Below are 10785 nucleotides of genomic sequence, written 5' to 3'. Positions count from 1 at the left end.
TCATTGACTTCAGTAGAGGTAAGGTGTCTCCTGTGACTTGCACTGATATAGTGCCACCGTACAAAGCTCTCAGAGCACCTAACAAACCCTGCATAAATTTCACAAAGGCCTTGCCCTGTCAGGACACTTAAACATGTCTTTGCATTTTCATTGAAGCCAGTGGGACTTTGTGTATTTTGAGATTCCATATATGTAAGTTCTTTGCTCAATCATAACCAAAACTCCTCTGTGTGAAAGGGTTTTGGTTTTCCTTTTTTTTTATTTATTTTTATTTTTTTGAAATCTAGGCTTGCCTATGGCCCTTAGGTTGGAAAGCTGTAGAGCTCTGCAGCCCAGGGTGACATCCTGTACCCTTCTCTCCAATGTCATTGTACATTGGGGAGCTTGGAGATGTTTTCCCTCTTAGCACCTGAGACAAGTGACTTAAAATTCGCACAGCCCTGAGTCAGGTATGCACAACTAGTTTAATAGATTGTGACAGGAGAAGGAAGGAAACTTTTGGAAGGCCTGACTCCAGGTTCTTCCAGCTGATTAGGGAGCAACATGCCAAAACATTGGGCTGAGAGTTGTAACTGCTGACTTAGTGTTAAAGAAACGAGGACAGACCGCTTAGTGTTCAAGGAGTGGTGACAGACCAGCAAACATTTTTATCACACTCTTTTGCCTATAGTAGGTTGGGAGGAGAAAGAAACAGAGGAAAATAGGAGGTATAAAGCAATATTCCATTGCAGAAAAATGATGAAAAGGTTGTGTTTGCATCTATGCAACTTATTTCAAGATTGATGACTAGCTGGAGGGGAGCTGTTGACTTATGGCAGTATTTGACTATTGCACTGAATTTATGTTACTTGGCAACGGTAACACGCATTAAGTAGGAGTACAGCACAGCTCCCGGCTGGTCCAGCCTGCATCCCTTCAATCATGCAGACCAATATGCGAGGCAGAGGTTGTACCTGTGGCCTCCACCAAATTCCTTGTAAAATGTAAGTGCAGCTGCTTCTCGCAAAATTGAAGGTTATTTTAACTATATTTCTTTTCTGAAAATACTTGTCATAACATGGGGAGGACCCTTGCTTGTCTTTCAGGGCCATGAAATGCTTAGCACATCTGGTTTTATTACAACTCTCTGCAGGGCACAAGGCACTGTGTTACACAAACTCTGTCAGGATGGAGATGGCAATTGATGTGCTTTTGCTGCCTTCCAGGAATTTGTACTTTCCATCACAGGTGGGGAGCCAAATGTTTCTCTTGGTGTTAAGGGACACTCATATATGTACAAAGTAAATCACAAAAAAAGAAAAATAAAGAGCGCTAACAAGAAAGAATTAATCCTTACCAGTTTGTTCAAAAGGTTTGTCCAATGAACTTCCCCATTTTTGTTTGACCATTTTTCTTAGATTATATCTTTTTGAAGTCACTGTCTAAAGAAACGAACAGCAAGCAAGCTAAGTTTTAAAAGATCCTCCAGCACATTTGCAGCTTTACCAGGGACTGCTCGGGGCAAAAGTGAGAAAAGGAGACCCACACGTCTCTAGATGACTCTCCAGGTAAAGCAGGATCCCTCCACCACTCCTCCATTCCGCTGCCTACCTGCAGTGGGTTGAACTTGGCTGGCTGCCAGTTGCCCACCAAGCCGCTGGCTTATTCACCATCCTCAGTGAAACAGGAGAAAATATAATGGAAAAGCTCATGGGTCAAGGTAAGGACAAGGAGATCGCTTACCAGCCACTGCCACAGGTAAAATGGACTCAGCTTGGGGAAAGGTAATTTAATTTATTGCCAATTAATAACAGAGGAGGATAGTGAGAAATAACTAGAACCGCCTTCCCCCCACTCCCCAACCTATTCTTTCCAGGGCCAACTTCACTTCCAACGCTTCCACGTACTCCCCAAGTGGCACATGGGAATAGGGGTCAGAAGTTGTGGTCAGTTGATAAACCTTCTCTCTGATGCTCCATCCTCCTCACACGTTTCCCCTGCTCCAGCGTGGAATCCCACCGACAGGAGATTGTCCATCATGAACTGCTCCAAAGTGAGCCCTGGCTGCAGTTCTTCAAGAACTGCTCTAGCATGGCTCCTTTTCACAGGGTCCAGTCCTTGAGGAACGAACTGCTCCAGCTTGGTGGGTCCCCCATGGGCTGCATGTCCTGTCAGAATACCCTCCAAGAGTGGTTCCAGAAAATGTTTATCAATATGGTGATAGGTGTTTTACATATATAAATATATAAAAAAATTCACCTTAACCAGAGCTGAGTGTTGAATTGATTGCAAGGGAGTGACAACCCATACTTAGAAACAGCCCTGGCTAAGCTGTTGGAAGGACATGCCCTCCTGTCTCTCTGCCACTGGTGGGAATGTGCTGCTTGAAAGGACAAATGAGTCACATCTGTCACTTCAGATGAGTTCAGTGTGGCGGTTAGGGCTGTATTAAAAACTTGTCCCCTTGAACAAAAGAGGAGATAAAATTCAGGAACTTTAAGCAGTGGCAGTTTCAGCAGTTGAGGGTGTCCGTGTCAGAAGTTTAAGATAAGTGAGCAGAGGAAATAAATACCCAAAAAGCTTCCATGAGAGGAAGCGAAGGGGTACCTTGCCTCTCAAGCAATCCTCATTTGAAAACATCCAAAAACTCGTGTAGTTGTGAGCTAAAAACACAAGAACTGCAGTTGAAGTGTAGCAAGGAGAGCAGTGTATTAGCATTTCTCTCTATAGCCATTCCATGAACACAGAAATAAACAACCTGCTGACTGATTAGCTTATATCAGTGAATTTGGAGAAAAGAAGAGAATGACAAAACATTTATTTTGCATTTGGTTTACAAAATGAGAAAATTATGTAACAGTTTAATACGACATTGTTTCAGTTGTAATTAGGCATGACAATACAATGCAACTTAAATGCTCTGCATATACCTTAAACATTTCATGAGAAGATCAACTTTTAAGCAGCTCAGGTCTAAAGCTCTACAGTTACACCAAAGTTGCAATGCCAAGGCTACTCAGTTGTAAGTTTTCTGAATGTCATTCCTATTATTCATTAATAAACATTGCCTTTCATTAGAAGCAGAACTGAGTGAATCACTTAAGAAAACAGAAATCTGGTGATTCAATCTGAGGGACTGAAGTCTCAGAATTTTCTGAATATTGCTTGGGTTTACCACAAGGCAGGTGGGATATGTCAGTTTAACTTAGAAAATAAACTTTTTCTTTTTCTTTTTTTTTTTATAAAGGATAAATATTTGCAATTCATTTCTGGGTGTTTGACTTTATGAAAATGCTCAGTAGGTAAAACAATAGGAGACAATTGCTGTGAAATACTGGTTTAAAAAAAAAAAAGTGGGTTTTTTTTTTCTCCCTTGAGGGAACCAGGGATACAGTGAGAAAGATAGAAGAAAGGGAAAACAAAATGCCTCGAAAACTAATGTAACAGTAAAAACCTGAAAGTAAAAGGTGCTTTTATATGGTCTTAACCCAACACAGCAGGTGGAACAAGCCTTTGTTTGAAAAAATGCTGGAAATATAATGTGATTAGACAGAGTCCACAAGTTTTTTTCTGTTTCTTTGCTGCAGGAGGGTACTACTATATAGGTTTTCCTTAAAATTGGTTTCTAGTTCCAAGCTTCTGAAGAAACTTATTAAAAGGAACTGGTCAGGAAGACTACTGAAAAGATGGTGCTTCATGATGTTAGATTTAGAATAAACTTTAAAATTATAACTGCGCAGTTTTTAAACTGATGGCAGAAATGCAGTTCTACTTTAAAAACACAGTGCCTTTTTCTGCCAAAACTGTTTTCTTTGTGCTCTTTTATACTCTTTCTCTGCCTTTTCAGAAAGGAAAGGAGAACAAAATAGGAAAATGGAAGCTGAAAACCAGTACATCATCTTCTTTGTGAAAGGTAAGCGTGAAAAGTTAATACACTGGCTACAAAGATGGGCAGAGTAAAATTGTCAGGAACATGCAAAAATCTGTTGAAAAATATTTTTTTTTTTTAATTTTAAGAATTTAAACAATTTAGTAAATGCTATAAAAATGCTCAAACATTTTTAATTGGGTTTTTTTGTTTTGTTTTTTGTTGTTTTTCTTTTTTTAAATTGCCAGTATGTGATACTTTGTAATTGTATGATTGCTTATTATGATGGCAATTGCACACCAACAGAAGATTGCAGAATATATACTGGTGGTGTAACAGCATTGGTGCTGGGTATCATGGCAAATGGAAGGTTTTTGCTGAAGAGCTCTGCAACTTATACAGTGGAGGCTGAGTTCTGGGGAAAGCAAAATACTATTGAAATTTCCTTTCCCCAGTCAAAAACCTGTGTCTGCCTACTTGTCCTGCTTTTGTGGAAAACTGTCTTTGGCCGCTGACAACTGTACAATAATGACATTATGGCAGAGCAAGGGTTAAGAAGTTAAGGCTTTCTGATGTCCATGCCAAGATGTTTGGATGTGGGATGTGCCCACACTAGGGATAATGGATGCCAATGCAGCAGCATGTAAAGGTCTTTCAGGGGCTCCAGAGTATGTGGTCACCCATAGGAAAAAAAAGTGAGGTAGCAGGTCAGACAATAAGGGTGCCTCTTACAGCTTTCCAGATACAGAAAGAAGGGATTCCCTGTATCATCAGGGAAGGTGTTGCATTTTGTTATTCCTGTATAGTAACTGTACCAGGTGGAGGTGGAAGAGGGAAGCAGCGACATGCACAGCTGTTGCTGTAAACAGGACACTAACTAGTATTAAATGGTACTTCCAAATATTTTAATGGTGGATTTTGTTTGGTTTCTGGCATGGGAATTAATGTTTCTCTGACCACTGCCTGTTACTGTTTTAAGTTAAAATAATATGTACATGGAGATGTGAAGAAAGATATATATGCCTAAAATTTGGGACTGTTCATGGATCCAAACCAGTACTAGAAAAGCTGCTGTTCTTTGAAGGCTGAAATTGTTACCCCACTGAATTTGGTAGGAGATTTTCCATAGATTTCAGTTGGACCTTTACATTTTTTTGTTATTAGAAGACAATTCATGGTTTTATTCTAGATCTTCCGCAGTATGGAAATAAAGAAAAACAAAAAAGTCCCCAAACCCTACCCATGAAAAGACCCAGAAGAAGGATGGGGCGGTTTACTTAAAGAGAAAAAATCTAGATGGTGCCATGGATTAAAACAGCTTTTTATTTTTTTTAAAAAGAAGGAAAGGAAGTTGTTATGAAGGTGATTTGCTATAGCATAAAACACAGATTGAAAAATGGAGAATTTAAGACTAGATTTTATGGCTTGGATATGAACCTGGGGATTTGTTCCATTTAGGTTCTGACTTGATATATGAAAGGAAAAGCTCTAAACTGAGAAATTTGAAGTGAATCCCTAAACAGGGAAGGGGGGTTAGGAAAGCACGTCCCCCTTGGTGAAAGACAGAGAAATTCAATAAATTATCAGTAGCGCATTGCATCTTTGCTATCAACAACATTCCCTCTGAAAATTAAATACTTCTGTAATGATCCATAGTATTTCTGTGCTGCTTCTGGGTGGTAAAAGTCAAACAGGTACATAGGTGGTGACATTTAAATAAAATGACACCACATATAAAATGTATCGTGAGATATAGCTGGAGGTAATTACTGTAACATTTTTCGTACTGGAAAATAAAACACTATTTATTAAATTAAAATCAGGATGCATCAGATATGCCCTACTTACAGGAAGGTCAGCTGCTGAGAACAGTGTCACTTCACATAGATCCTGCTAGGACTGCCAAGCACAGATCATTTTTACAGCTTGGTATAAATAATAAATGGGTGGTTAAAAGCCCCAGATGAGAATATGGCAAATCACATTGTCTTCTCTTAGCAGTGTGTTGTTTTGTGCAGCTGTTCAAGGCATGTAAAAATAGCTATCATGCAGTCCTGGCTGTGTTTGACATCGCTTAAGTAGCACTGGTGTAATGGACTGATCAAAGCACCAACGGGTGGAGACGTAATATCTGATAGTGGAACTGTGGACTTCTCTGTTCCTTGCAAAAGCCCTTCTGAATGCTGCATTGGATTATTTCTGGTTACAGACAAAATTCCAGGCATTGGTGGCCAGATTCCTATAGATTCACACACTGAATTAAGCAAACTTTGCTGAAATAATTTTTAAAATGGGCTAATTGTAATTGCAGCTGGAATGAGTTACTAGATAAGTACTTAGCATAGAGCAAATGCGCAGAATTGGCCAGTATTTATTCACAGAATCACAGAATGGTTGGGAATAGAAAGGACCTCTGGAGACCATCTAGTCCAAGCCCTGCTAAGGCAGGTTCTCCCAGAGCAGGTTGCAGAGTCACGTCCAGGTGGGTTTTGGATGTCTCCAGAGAAGGAGACCCCACGGCCTCTCTGGGCAGCCTGTGCCAGGGCTCGATCACCATCAAAGTAAAGAAGTTTTTCCTCATACTCAGATGAAAAGAGCCCAGCTGGATCCCCCTGGCACCCGCCCTTAGGACATTTGCAGACACCGATAAGACCCACTCCCAGCCTTCCCTTCCCCGGGCTGAACAGCCCCAGCTCCCTCAGCCTTTCCTCACAGGGGAGATGCTCCAGCCCCTCATCTCTTCGTAGCCTCCGCTGGGCCCTCCCCAGCGGTTCCCCGTCTCTCTCAGGCTGGGGAGCCCAGCACTGGGCCCAGCACCCCAGACGTGCCTCACCAGGGCCGAGCAGAGGGGCAGGATCCCCTCCCTCGCCCTGCTGGCCACGCTCCTCCTGAGGCACCCCAGGGTCTCACCCGCCTTCCTGGCCACAGGGCACACTGCTGGCCCACGGGCAACTTGCCGCCCCCCGGCCCCCCCCGGGCCCTTCCCCACAGAGCTGCCCCCCAGCGGGTCAGCCCCAGCCCGTGCTGGTGCGGGGCTTGTTCCTCCCTGGCGCAGGACCCGACACGGGCCTCTGTTGGGCTCCATGAGGTCCCTCTGCCCAGCTCTGCGGCCTGCCCAGGCCTCGCTGAACGGCAGCGCAGCCCCTGGGGCAGCAGCCGCTGCTCCCGGTCTGTATCACCGGCAAACCTGCTGAGGTGCCTCTGTCCCTGCATCCAGGTCACCGGTGGATGAGCTGACCAGGCCCGAGCCGGCACTGACCCCTGGGGAGCACCGCGAGCCGCAGGCCTCCAGCTGGGATCTGCGCCGCAGGTCACAGCCCTCTGAGCTCTGCCATCAGCCAGTTCTCAGCCCACCTCGCTGTCCGCTCATCTCGTCCACACCTCCTGAGTCTACATGTGAGGGTGTGAGGTGAGACAGCGTCAAAAGCCTTGCTGAGGTCAGGGTAGACAACATCCACTGCTCTCCCCTCATCTACCAGCCAGTCATTCCATCATAGAAGGCTATCAGGTTGGTCAGGCATGACTTCCCCTTGGTGCATCCGTGTTGACTATTCCTGATGACCACCTCTTCCTCCACACGCTTCAAGATAACCTCCAGGATGAGCTGTTCCATCAGCTTTTCAGGGATGGAGGTGAGGCTGTGGATTCCTGTGGTTTTCCTTCTTCTCACCTTTTTTGAAGACTGGAGTGACACTGGCTTTTCTGCAGTCCTCAGGCACCTCTCCTGTTCTCCATGACCTTTTGAAGATGATGGAGACTGGCTTGACAGTAACCTCTGCCATCTCCCTCAGGGAGCACCCCATCAGAGCCCATGGATTTGTGGGTGTCAGCTTTTCTGAAGTGCTCTCTAACCTAATCATCCTCAACCAACGGCAAGTCTTCCTTTCTATAGACTTTTTCTTGCCTTCAGGGTCTGGGAAACTGGAGGACCAGCCTTGGCAGTGAAGACTGAAGCAAAGAAGACATTCAATAATGCCACCTTCTCTGTGTCTTTCATCACCAGGGCACCCACCTCATTCAGCAGCAGGCCCACATTTTCCCTAGTCATCTTTTTCCTGCTCAAGTACTTGAAGAAGCCCTTCTTGTTGACCTTGACCTCTCTCACCAGATTAATTCCAAATGGACCTTAGCCTTTCTCATCTCATCCCTGCATACTCTGTCAATGTTTCTATATTCTTATACTCTAATGGTAGCACTTTATTGGTCTTTAGCTATTTGTTCACAGAAAACCGGAAACATGCTAAGACTTCATCGAGTGGTCTTTATTCCTTGTTAATATCAGTATCATTGACTTCATACTGGAACAGTAGCCTAAAAACCTTCTGAAATTAATTTAGTATGAAGACATTGGAAAAGCCATCAATAGAAACCTTACTTTGAGCCTATTTCTGCTCTGAAATACTCATGTTCTTATATCCTTTCGTGTTATGTCTTTGAGAGGAGAAGGTTGCTTATTTTAGATTATTTACAGAAGGCAGGATGCACTTTCCTATACTGAAACCAGAACAGCTAGGTAATTACAAACATGTTCTTGCAGGCTTGTGAAGAATATAATTGTTATTCCCTTTTGAACTTCACTGGATTCAGGTAATTCACATATGCTTGTGTTTTTCAACTTCTAAGGGATCAGTGAGAGTACTAAGCAAAGCCAAGCAGCTATCAGCAGAGGTTTAAATTCACTGAAGACAATACACAGCTTCACTAGAAAACTTTTACGGAGTCTTCAAACTGAGAAAGACCAATGACTTACATCAAAGACTAGAAAACAGTTTTCTCCTTCTGGCCATTTCTCATTTGATTCACAAAGTTCTGCTTTATTTCTGTGCAAAGGAGGCTATATGCTTGGTTTCATTACATAACTGAGTTTGAAACTCATTTTATGACTCACACTTTGATGTTGACCTCTGCAGCTGCACAGATTCTCAGTATTTAGAGAATGAGTCAAATGGTTTTCATTGCGAAGACACTGTCACATTATTATAGACTCAGGCTGAAACTAATTTAATGATTGAGGATGCCCTCTGTTTGTACCAAAGATTGCTTCCCATGGCCAGATATATTACCTTACATCACCACAGACCAATAGCAGGAGCTAGTTTTGCTAAGGCAAAGCATGTACATGAAACATATATGCAAATGGGAAGGAAATCTATGGTCCCTCTTGAGCAAAGAGCAAACCACCACTAAGAAAGAAGAGGTGCATCTACATTTATCTTAATAAATGGAAATTACCTGGTGGCTGTAGATGTCTTTCACCTGTGGGAAATGTCTCAGCCTCTGCCAGCCCCATGGGACATTTTGTAGGCTTTAGGGCACCTGGGCAGCTGATTCCTACTGCTGAGGTGAGAAAAGTGTGCACATCATAAAAGGGTACTGTGGGGAGCCATAACTGTACAAGAGCAGCGTAGCATCTGACCCTTCACTCTGGCATAGAGAAAGTAGAATGATTTCTCCTCAGTTTTCTCTTTCTCTAATACTTTCTACTTAGCTTTTACCCTAGAATTAGAAAAAATATGGATGAACAACATGTCAAGAGATCTGTCTCCTACCCTCGTGGCAAGACAAATTTATTCCTAAACCCTTCTTGATGGATGTTTCATTAAGCAAACTAAAGGAGCCCCTGGGATGGGCTTCCACTACATCCCCAGGCAATCTGTTTCAGAGATTTCCCTTGCATTAGAATTAGAGAAATTTTTTTTGTTCCTAATGTCCACCTTAAAATCCTTGCTGCGATTTATGTCCATCATGTCCTGTCCCATCCCATGTTGATAGATTTGAAGATTGGTTCCATGTCTTTCTTCACTCATTTTTTCTCCTGATTTAACAGTTCTTTCGTATCTTTGCACAGGCCACATACCCTAAGGTTTTGATCATTTTTACTATAACAGCTTTTTGTTGTAAATAAGTGGAAAAATAATTATTTGAATAAAATAATTGTGCTAAATATTGGAAAGACCAAATCCTAATGGCTTGATGAACAGTGCTTTTTTAATGAAAGTGCTGAATATGGACATTTCTTTAGATAAAGGTTTAAATTGTTATTTAAATATGTAATACAGGTCTGTGCACACACACACACATATACACATCCTAAAAAAATCTCACATATATGAAAACCATAATGCAGTGTTTCATTCATTAATTTCTTGAATTGTTGCCCTAGTGCTGCATGAAAATGATGGGTAAAGAAGAAAGGTTTACCTGTAACAGCTCCTAAATGTATTTCAGCCTCCTAAAGCAGTTTTTCATGAGCAAAAGCACTTTAGTGAAAGGTGAAAAATGAACACTTACAGGAATGCCACTAATTCAGTCTGAAATTAGCGCTAATAAAGTTTATTCTGTCAGTGGTATTTGTTGGTATCGACTGAGATGTGCCTATGTGTACGATGGTTTTATGAATTTCCCTGAAAACATTGTTTATCCTGTAGACTTGGATGGAACTCATCGTAAATGTCACCCTCCTTTTAGACCAACTCAGCACAACAGTTAAGAATATACTTAATTTTGAATAAAAGCTTCAATTTCCCTACTTCAGTAAAGAAATAAGCACATTTAAAGCACTTAGCACTAAGCACATTTAAAGGGTTTTTGCTAAATCACGTTATTTTCAGGTGCCTTCCTGTTCTTTAGCATTCAACAATTCAGTGCTGTCTGATTTATTGCTTGTTACAATGCATCTTTCACCGCTACCTTTCATGCTCCTTTGTTGTTCAGATGTGCACTGCTGCTATAAATAATGCTGTTGCGTGAGTATGAAAGAACAGTTGCCTCCAGCAAATGTCATTGTGTGTTGTGGCTACATTTGTGAAGGTTAAAGATTAATGCTTAAATAAGGTACTTAATAATGTTCACATTATATATCATATATCTTCTATTCACTGGCATTATTTTTTTCCTCTTTTACTAAAGGGAGAGATGTTACTGAATAAGAATGACTG

This window comes from Falco naumanni, chromosome 4 (assembly GCF_017639655.2).
Source record: "Falco naumanni isolate bFalNau1 chromosome 4, bFalNau1.pat, whole genome shotgun sequence".
Lineage (NCBI taxonomy): Eukaryota > Metazoa > Chordata > Aves > Falconiformes > Falconidae > Falco > Falco naumanni.
The sequence above is the reverse complement of the archived record's forward strand: the minus strand, read 5'-3'. Positions refer to the sequence as shown.